This window comes from Callithrix jacchus, chromosome 15 (assembly GCF_049354715.1).
Source record: "Callithrix jacchus isolate 240 chromosome 15, calJac240_pri, whole genome shotgun sequence".
NCBI classification, from domain to species: domain Eukaryota; kingdom Metazoa; phylum Chordata; class Mammalia; order Primates; family Cebidae; genus Callithrix; species Callithrix jacchus.
In genome coordinates this window covers 75,720,695-75,731,077 of record NC_133516.1, presented here as the reverse complement: position 1 = coordinate 75,731,077, position 10,383 = coordinate 75,720,695, and the positions used below count along the sequence as shown (strand labels likewise).

The window sequence follows — 10,383 nt, the reverse complement described above, 5'->3', positions numbered from 1 at the left end:
TCCTAAGACTTGTCAGGGAACCTGGACTTCAAGGCCTGCTTCAGGGAAGCTGTCAAATAAGAGATGTGTGTGTGAGCTGGGTGCTGGGCAGCATGCCAGGACAGTGCTCTTCTACCTGGCTCTTGTAGAACTTGTCCATGGCCTATGTGATGACCTCTTGGTAATTCCCCTCCCCCATATCACACAGACAAGATAAAGCAAGCATAGCCTGGGGGTGGGCAGATATACTCTTTCCACCCCAGTTTCCCTGGGCATACCCACTGGCCTCAGATGTGTCAGGAAAAACAGGTGATGCTCCTCTCTGTTTCTGCGTGTTGACAATGAGCCATTGGGGGCAAACGAGAACTGGAAAGGAGGATAGTGCCTCATCTTGAAAGAAGTGGCTCCTGGAAGCAGCAGAGGTGGAAGAGGTCCCCCAGACTCCCCCAAGCTGTTCTTGGAGCAGAAAAAGTGTCCTCTCTGACAGCGCTCCTCAGTGGCTCTCATTCTCTGAGGGGTGTCCTTGCCTAGCCCAGCCCAGGTACACACCCTGTGATGACCTTGCAAGGATACTTCTTACTTCTTTGTAATTCTTTGAGTCTTTACATCTCCTCCTGCTACATTTTAAAGTGTTTTTATAGTGTGTAGTTTTGCCTAATACTTTTATGGCAAAAAAAAAAAAAAAAAAGGGTGGGACCGTTATAGTGTGTATTTGGCCTAATAAAACATCTTTATGGCAAAAAAAAAAAAAAAAAAAAAAGAGGATGGTATCTTTGCAATTCCTGGCACATCACTTTAATTATGTGGAATTTTGTTTTAAGCTTTTCTAAGATGAGTGTATTCCAGTTTTGTCCTGAGTTTTAAGGTTTTAGTCTTAACTAACACAAGCATTTTTTTGTTTTCTAGATTTGAAGGATTTTTAAAAATTTTTAAATTTAAATTGTTTGTACAGGTGGATTTTGGTCACATGTATAAGTTCTTTGGTGGCGATTTCTGAGATTTTAGTGCAGGCATCACCCAAACAGTATACACTGTTCTCAATCTGTGGTCTTTTATCCTTCCCTCAATCCTCTTCCAGCCTTCCTCCCTAAGTCCCTAAAGACCGTTATATCATTCTTATGCCTTTGCATCCTCTTACCTTAGCTCCTACTTACAAGTGAGAACACTGATACTTGGTTTGCCATTCCTGAGTTACCTTACTTGGAATAATGGCTTCCAGCTCCATTCAAGTTGCTGCAAAAGGCATTATAACATTCTTTTTTGTGGCTGAGTAGTACTCCATGGTGTATATATACCACGTTACCACATTTTCTTTATTGACTCTGTTTGATGGGCACTTAGGTTGGTTCTATATCTTTGTAATTGAGAATTAGCACTAGTGTTTTCTATTATGTATTTGAACTATAGCTATAAATAGTGAACTTGTCCTTATTGTGTGACTTTTTTGAAACTTCAGTGAAAAGTCTGAGTCCTTCTAACTAAGTCTGTGTAACACACTGAGGCTTTTCCTTTTAACAGTACGGTCAGCCACACATAGAAGAATTACTTTTCATGCAGCAAGCCTCCTCAGCATCAGGCTCACAGCTGAGCTCCTGACATTCTCTTCTCATACATGCACTTTTATCTTTGAACAATCATCTTCTCTAAAAATCACCTGTTTGCCAATCTCTGTTCTTTCCTTCTGCTTTATCTTTTCCTTCCATATTGGTTGTCTCTACCTTACTACATTTCATGTACAACATCACAGTATGTTATGTTACCATGATCTCTCCTCTAGAAAAATAAGAGACAGCAGCACAAGAACTTAGTTTTTTCCCCATTGCTGTATTTCCAGCACCTGAAACAGTCCTTGGCACTGAGTAAGAATTCAGTATCTGTTGAGTGAACAAATGGATTATTACAAAAACTTTTCAGCATTATTATTTTTATCCTCATTGAATAGACAGCAAAACTAAAGACTGGAAAAATAGGCCACGTCATAAAACAGGTGGTAGATCTGGATTAAAATTCAGTGTTCCGACTCTGAAAATTGCTGTTTCCAGAAAAGCAGAAAGTGAAATGAAGGGTCTGGTGCTTGGGCTGGGGGACAGGGACTAAGGGGATGACACTGTGGGCAGATGATTTTGCTGGGTGTCTCTTTAGCATGTATCTGAGTCACTTTTATTAGAGGTTGGCCTGGCTGATTCTTGTTTCTAATTATGTCATATGCTAGCAGCATATGTACGGTGACCCTTGCCTGCAAAATAGAACTAGATTAACCCCTTAGTCTGGGGTCATCCACCCTAGCAACTCCCCTTTCTGAATTTGTTTGCTGAGCTTCTAGAATGTGAGAGTAAAATAGTTAAGGAAAGTCCTTAATCAGCTAAAAAATAAAAATATCAGCATATACATGCTTGTTTTTATTACATAGAATTAATCAAATAACAATGATTTATTTATGTACTTCTATGTGATGTCACTGAAAAGAACAACACAATAAAAATGCAACTCATTACACATGTTAACCAAAGAAGTAGGGACAGAAGAAAATAAATGTCCTTTTGAAACTATTTGAAACAGAAAGTTTAGGAAATACTCTTTGAAGATACTTTTCTAAAATCTGTTTATAGATTTTTTAAAAAGTATACATATTTTTGTAAATATGTTATAGCCACAGAATGTAAACTGTGGATTTGTACAGTTCGTATTCTGCAGTTCAATGGGACATGTGTCATACAATTTTATTTCAATTTGTTACTATGTATAGCTCTAGAGTACTGAGGAAAGTAAGTCCGGCAAGATGAGACAGGTCTGTTCTAGATTGCATACTTAACTTCCTGATACCTTGCCTCAAACAGAAAAGCAATATGGAGGAGAATCATACCAGGGAATAGACTTTTTTCTTTTTCTCTGCCTATGTTAATAAATAAGTACATTTGTGACTTGAGGACCTCAAAGCCCTTGGATTCCCCCAAGTTCATTGTTTTGGAAATTGCATTCCCAATTTCTCACTGCTTTTGCCAATATAGCAACTCAAAAGTTGCATTAGATTACATTGTAAACTGTGTATGAGGTGTGTGTGTGTGTGTTTGTGGGTGTTTCTTTAGGAGTCAGTGTTTGAAATCTACGGTCTTAGCTGAAAGCCCGACAGAGTTCCCATTTAGTCATATTGAAAGGCCTTTCCCTTAAATCACAGAAGTAAATAGAAAAAAGCAAAATGCAAAAATGAAACAGTTGGCATGATGTACTCACTTTTCTCTCAAGTGACAGAGCAGGGGGCCCCCTCCCATGCCTCATCTGGGCAGGGGGTATGCACAGAGAAGGGGGTCCCCCCTCCCATGCCTCATCAGGCAGGGGGTATGCACAGAGCAGGGGGTCCCCCCCTCCCATGCCTCATCAGGCAGGGCGTATGCACAGAGCAGGGGGTCTCCCTCCCATACTTCATCTGGGCAGGGGCTATGTGCAGAGCAGGGGGACCCCTCCCATGTTTCATCTGGGCTGGGGGTATGCACGTGTCAGAAGGGCCAGATGGGACTGTGAATCGTCATCCCCCAACACCAGCCGTGGCTATTGGTGTCTGGCTGAGTGTTGTCATTCTAGAATTTGGGCTCAGTATTTACATTCATAGGTTTATAAAAGTTAGAAATCTTTATTTCCATTGAAATCTCATGATTTTCCACTATCAACAACTAATTATAATTTTTAAACATACAAACTGACGACAAAACACAATATCCCATCCGTGAAGTAAAATCCAACAGGAGTTCAATGTTTGACATGTTGGCTCAGGTGCTGAACAGTCATCCCAAGAAGGAGCCATGAGAAGCAGCCGACTTCCTCACCCTTGAAGGGTCAGCTTCTAGTCTGTTTATGATAGGAAGATGCTCTCATACCTGCTTTGAGGTGTTTCTGGCTCTTTATCTTCTAACTCTATCCTTACTTGTCAAGGAACCACTGTCCAGAGCTGCTGGCTATCAGCCAGCTTGAGAGGATGCTGCAGCCTCTGTGAGGCCACCATCCCTCACTTTCCCTTCCTTGACTTTCCTCATTTTTACCACCCAGGTACAAGGCACCCAATTGTACTGGAGAGAGGTGATGGACTAAAGGGATTAGAATTTTAAAAGATTTTGTTATTTTTATGAACTATATATTTATATAGCATGTTTTGTTTCTGCCTCTGTCACTTGGCGAATGAAGATACCATCTTCAGGATGTTCCGTGTCATCCATTTCATACATATATGATGATGCTATTGCAAGCGTAGTCCCATCATTACTGAAGGCAAGTGATGCGATGCTCGTGGGGTACCGATGGAACTGGCACAACCGCTTTCTGTTAAATGGATCCCAAATATTTACTAAGCCATCAGAACCACCTGTGGCAAATGTATTGTGGATATTGTGAAAAGAAATGGCATTGACTGGGTAAATCTGCTCAATATTATTTTCTTTTAGTCTGTGACATATGAAGGCATATTTCTTCTTCTGTATCTCAGGGCTTGGGTCCAAATATTCAACTGTCACTCGGCCTTCAATGGAGCTTAATACATAACCCCGCTTGTTTGGAAACGCTCCTATGCAGCGAGACTGGTATTTCAGCCTGGACTCCCTGTGCTGCTGCACGTAACCCATGTTCCATAAGTCCTACACCAACACTCTGCGGCCTGCTGTTCCCACAATCAGCCGGTCTCCAGACACTGAGAGGGTATATACCTTTTCAGGCTGAGAGAAGGTCCCGGCATTACAGGGAGTTCTGGGATCCTACAACTTAACTGTCTGATCCCAACTTCCAGTAACCATCATCTGATAGGAGCATCATGGGTCCCAACAAGATTTTCTTGATCAGTGTTCAAATCATGCATTTTCAATGGATGATCTAGCCCTCCGCTCCAGGCATGCGTTGGATCGTAGAAGGCGCAGTCCAAGACCGCGCCGGTGTGCTGGTACTTGAGCCACATGGAGTTGGCTGGCACATCGTAGAGGCGCACGGACGTGTCCCAGGAGGAGACAAGCAGGAACTGGGAGGTGTTGGGGCTGAACTTCACCGAGGAGACGCCATCCTCGGGTGGCTCGTTCAGCTTGAACTCGTTAGAACCGGTCATCTTGGGCTCCCTTAAGAAGCAAGGTTTCCACCGCTAGCCACTCACTGTCGCCGCTGACTCTCAATAACTTTTTACAAATGGGTTATATACACTATGGTTAGCACAGTAGAAAAATATATTTACCTAGGGTCAGAAAGATGAATCTATGTTTCGGTTCTGTCCTCGTTGGCTGGAGGAACTTGAATAATTCACTTGATATTGTAGGAATTGTTCCCAGAACACAGATTCTAAGACAGATGTTGGTGTTCAGGTGTTTATTAGGAAGCACTTCGGGATGAGCAGCTGTGGAAGGCAGAGGAGCAGTTGAGCTGAGATGTACCTGATAGCCTCAACTAACCCACTGCAGCTCTGGAGCTAGAATGTCCGAGATTTCTCCTTTGCTGGACCTTTATACCTCTTAGTCACTGGGTGCAGGATACAAACTGGAAAAGTGTGACCTCAGGAAGGCAGCTTTTGCACCTTAGTCTATCTCTCTCTCTTTTTTTCGTTGTTTTTCTTTGTTTCTTTCCTTCTTTCCTCCTCCCTCCGTTCCTTTTCTTCCTTTCCTTCCCTTCATTTGCTTCCTTCCCTCCTTTCTTCCTCCCTCCCTCCCTCCCTTCCTTCCTCTCTTTCTTCTCTTTTCTTTTCTCTTTCTTTCTTTTTGAGACAGGGTCTCCCTTTGTCACCCAGGCTGGAGTACAGTCATACAATCTCAGCTCAATGCAACCTCCACCTTCTGGGTCCAAGTTATTCTCATGCCTCAGCCTCCCGAGTAGCTGGGATTACAGGTGCCCACATCTGGTAATTTTTGTATTTTTAATAGACACGGGGTTTCACCATGTTGGTCAGGCTGGCCTCGAACTCCTGACCTCAAGTGATTCACCTGTGTTGGCCTCCCAAAGTGCTGGGATTACAGGCGTGAACCACCATGCCTGGCCTGCACATGAGGCTAATTTCTGAAGAGACCCACAGCTGAACACTGCTTACTGACAAGTTCCCTCTGAAGCTGGGGTGAGTCCTTTTTTCACAGTGGACCCAGGCAGGGAAATATCTATCCATCCAACTTGACTTCTGTGAGCTTCAGTTTTCTTATAAATACTGTATGAAAACTGAATGCAATGCCTGTAATACACAAAGCCTAGTGCTTAGAACTTCATTAATTCACAAAAAACACTATGATTATTATTATTCAAAAGGTAGCAGTTGGAACAGGTACTTTCACAGTATCTGTTCAGACAGAAATACAGATGCTTTCAGCATAATATTATTCATAAGTGCTTGTTAGATAACTTACAGCTGTAACAACTTCTTGAATATCTAGTACTCTGTTTGGAGAGAGAAGTCCAAGGTATTTTAGTAGCAAATTAGGAAGACAGGAATGTATAAAGATACAAAGATACTGGAGTGTCTCACAGAACTCTGACAGGAATCCAAATGGATGTTAGAAACAATTGACATAGGAAGATATAACGCTTTATTCCACATGTTGATCTCTGCTTTCTAAAAGCAGCAGCAGCACTAAGACACATTTATGTTCACTTTTTCTCCTTTCTTGTCCTGCAGATCACCTTCCTTCACTTCTTTGGTCTCCCATGGCAGAAAATACAGTAGTGGCAGTGTCCAAGCTTTACAGATTAGATCCAGCATCCAAGCAGTTCTGAAATCCCTGGAGGGCTCTGACTGGTTTGACTTAGGTCAGGTGTCCAGCCCTGAATCAATCAAAGGTGGCCAGGGTTGCATTTTCCTGTGGATTTTTCTGCTTCATACATTGTATGATTAGGAGGTGCAAGGGAGCAGTGGAGGTTCAAGACAATGCCAAGAAGGTACAGAGCAGATAAAACAGTAGGCAGCCACATGCTTGGAAAGCTGGAGAAAATGCTTTTCTTAGATGTTACCTTAGAAGAACAAAGATAATGTGGATCAATAAGAAAAGTAGATTATGGATTAGAGGGTAACAGGATTTATATCTGCTGGCAAAAGTGCCTCATAAACTCTCAAATAGCATTGCAGTCTTAAAAGATACAACATTTCTGCCAGCTCAACAATATAAATTCTATTTATTATTGGATTTTTGGAGGTAAGTGGAGCTTCTAAAAACTATTTTCTAAAACTGCATAGCTGTTCTCAGCTCTCTGTTACATTTTCTGATATAATGCCAATATAATAGTCCTAATGTCCTTGCAATTGTCAAAAATAAAAGAGATGAATGAAATGATTTTGAAAATGTGTTTCCTCATATCCAATATTCAATTCACTAATGTGGGTGAATTTTCTCTCTCTGATAAGCAGCATGCTCCAGCATGGGAGTCAGACACACTTGGGTTTGAATTCTGACTCATCTCTCATCTTGAACAAGTAACTCTCACTCTTCAACTAGTAAATGTTCCTATATCTTTAAAAGCTTCAGCATCTTCTTTCTCTTCAATGAAACCTCTCACCATCCACTTGCCTGAAAGCCAGCTTGTTTATAAGAACATTTTCCCAGAGGTCTTCTCAAGATTGGCTTGTGTTCTTTTTCTCATATCCCACTTGCCTTCGATCTTGCCCCCTCCCCAAGTTCTCATTCCCAACTGTCATTGTCAGATACTAGGTATCCGTTTTCCCTTGAAACAAACAAAAGAATAAGTAAAATTTAAAAAATAAAATAAGCCCCTCTTTAGTGAGACTTACACATTTATTTGTATAAGATTCTTCTCCCTTTTAACAATCCAAATCCTGTGGACATAACTTTATTCATTGATCCTTTTGACATCAATCTGGGTATCTTCAGATGGCAGCCTTCTTTTCCCACCCAAACTCTTTCCATTATCTCATATGACTTCAAAAACCATGAAGATGCTTTCACGTTTTAGCTTCTTAATTCCTAGACCACCTCATTTTCAATTTCCTTATTACAACTACTGTAAACACCATCTCCAATAGCCAAGTCTTGGGCTGTGTCATCACTAAAAATGGTGCCATGTCTGAAAACCTGAATTAAAACCATTAAAAATCTATTATTTAACCATTAGAAACTTATCTCTGAAATTCTGACTTAAAACCATTTAAAAACCAGGATTTTGAAACCATTAACATCATGGCTTCCTATCATTTTGGTTCACATGTTGAGTACTGTTGCAGCAACAATTTTTCAACCTCATTATGAATTCTAATCCATTAACCCCACAATGTTCTATCTTCTAGCCCCCTGCACCTTGTTATTATTCATTGTCTGGCTTGCTTTCTGTAATTTTCTATTGTGATCACCCTTTTGCAAATATCATCACCTCTGTTGACTTTCTCTACCTCTTTTCCCACCTATCTATAAAACTCTAATCTTGAATGCACTCAAACACATATTCCATTACCTGTATTCAAGCAGCGGAGGATTGCTGGAGAAAATCTTCCAGTCATCTTGGTAGTATTAAAAATTCACGTTCACCGGCACCATTTGGGATCTCACTCTTACACCCCTAGGTTTTCGTATATGCAAATCCTTCCTACTTTCTCCAAATCTCCAATAGTTCTCCCCACTACTCTTCAGAAATAGCAATATTCTTTACTTCGAGAGAACAGAAGCTTTCCTATGGCATTCCCCTCATTTTTTGCTGACACATCAAGAAACCTACATCCATGTTCTCTCCTTCTACCCTCCTGATAATGCAGAAAATATCCCTTTTTCCATAGAAGGCCAGTCCTTCCACATGAGCTCTGAGTTCCATTCCATCAACTCTCAGGGGCTTCATTCATCTGTAATCCTTTCTAGTTTGTACCTTACTTTCTTGCTCTCAACTTGAGTTTTTCTATAATGATCTGACATGCTCTGATATGATGAAAAATTATTCCTGGACCCCACATTTCTCCCCACTTACTGGTGTAAGTATCTCTCTACTTCCTTTATAGCCAAACTTTTAAAGTGAGTTGTTGACACTTGCTTTTTTCATTTCCTCTGATTTCATTCATTCTTCAATCCACATTTTCACATTACCAAAGCAAAGGGTGATTTTGAGTCCTCATGTTATTTGATCTCTTAGCATCCAAGCCCAACATCGGTTTTCCTACTGCTTAGGCTTTCTTGCCAAACCTTTCTTGATCTTCCATGGCATCCTCATGCTCTAATCACAAATATTTGACAACATTTTTGTCCTCAAAGTTTCAACATCCAGCAATTCAGCAAAGCTTGACTTTTTTTTTCTTTTCAAAATGTAACTCTCTGTTTTTTTCCATTCTCTGTAATAATCTCTACTCAGTCAATGAGTACCCGTTCTTGGTTTCCTGATAGCTACAGTGAGGCCAATGGGTACTACTCGGTCTTCATTTTTCTTGCCTTCTCAGCAGCATTGCTACTCCTACCACCAACCTCACCTCATGCTGGCCATTCACTGAAATATCCTCCTAACTGATCTGCTTCACTTAGATATCTATCTTCCACTACACTTTAATTTCCACTGTCATTCCAACTTTCCAATCCATAATTTGTATGTAGTACAGCTTTATAGCTTTCTCTAATCCGTCTTCCTCTCTTAGCCACATACTCAAAAAATAATTAGTTGCTTATTTCGTTTACAAAAAATCTCTTTGCCAACAATTAAATTCCATATAATAAAGCTCTTATTCACTCATAGAATTTCTTCTGTAGCTTTTCACATATTTATTCTAACCACATTTCACAATCCATAGCTACCTAAGAGCAACATGCACATCCTATTTCTGCACATCATATTACCTCTCTGATATGCCTTTTTTCCCTCTCTTTTGCAGAATAAGACCTGTACTATTACTCTTTTGTGGTATGGTGATGAGAAAAACCCCATAAGTGTTATATTTTATTATTAAACTGTATGCATGTTTATGTTACGTTAGAACCTGTATGTTAAGGGTGGATAGTTAACGAATTAGTAGAAAAACCAGGTAGAAGTGAAGAATTAAAGATAAACACACACATACACCTTAAACATTTTATTTTAATTTTATATATAGAAAGTTATTACAATTCTGGGATGCATAGCCACAACCATTATTTAGATTAAGCAGATTTTAGATCTCCATCATCTTTTTGTAGTGACTTAGGATTCTCTATTATGCAACTAAATTCTATGATTTCCAATCTCCATTTTTTTAAAAGATAAATAACCAGCTAAATGATTTCAAATAACCTGAACTTGGAAGAGTGTTTTTTGTTTTTCATATTTTTTTCTCCAAACTTTCAGAATGGTCTCATCCACACCAAATAAACATTTTTTAAATGTCTTCTTTCCAATGCATTCAGTTTTATTAGAAACAGCTCTCTTTTTGTTCTCATAATTCATGGATTATGTGCTAATTTTAAAATTTACATAATTATTATCAAAAGCGTAACTGGTATA

General features: G+C 40.0%; 1 pseudogene across 1 annotated transcript; it reads right to left on the bottom strand.

The window, feature by feature from the left end:
- Positions 1 to 4,109: 4,109 nt before the first annotated feature.
- On the bottom strand, positions 4,110 to 5,113 carry LOC118147733 (mitotic checkpoint protein BUB3 pseudogene; annotated as a pseudogene). Its single transcript, XR_013527766.1, has one exon. The product of XR_013527766.1 is annotated as a mitotic checkpoint protein BUB3 pseudogene (transcript).
- Between the last annotated feature and the right edge of the window lie 5,270 nt (positions 5,114 to 10,383).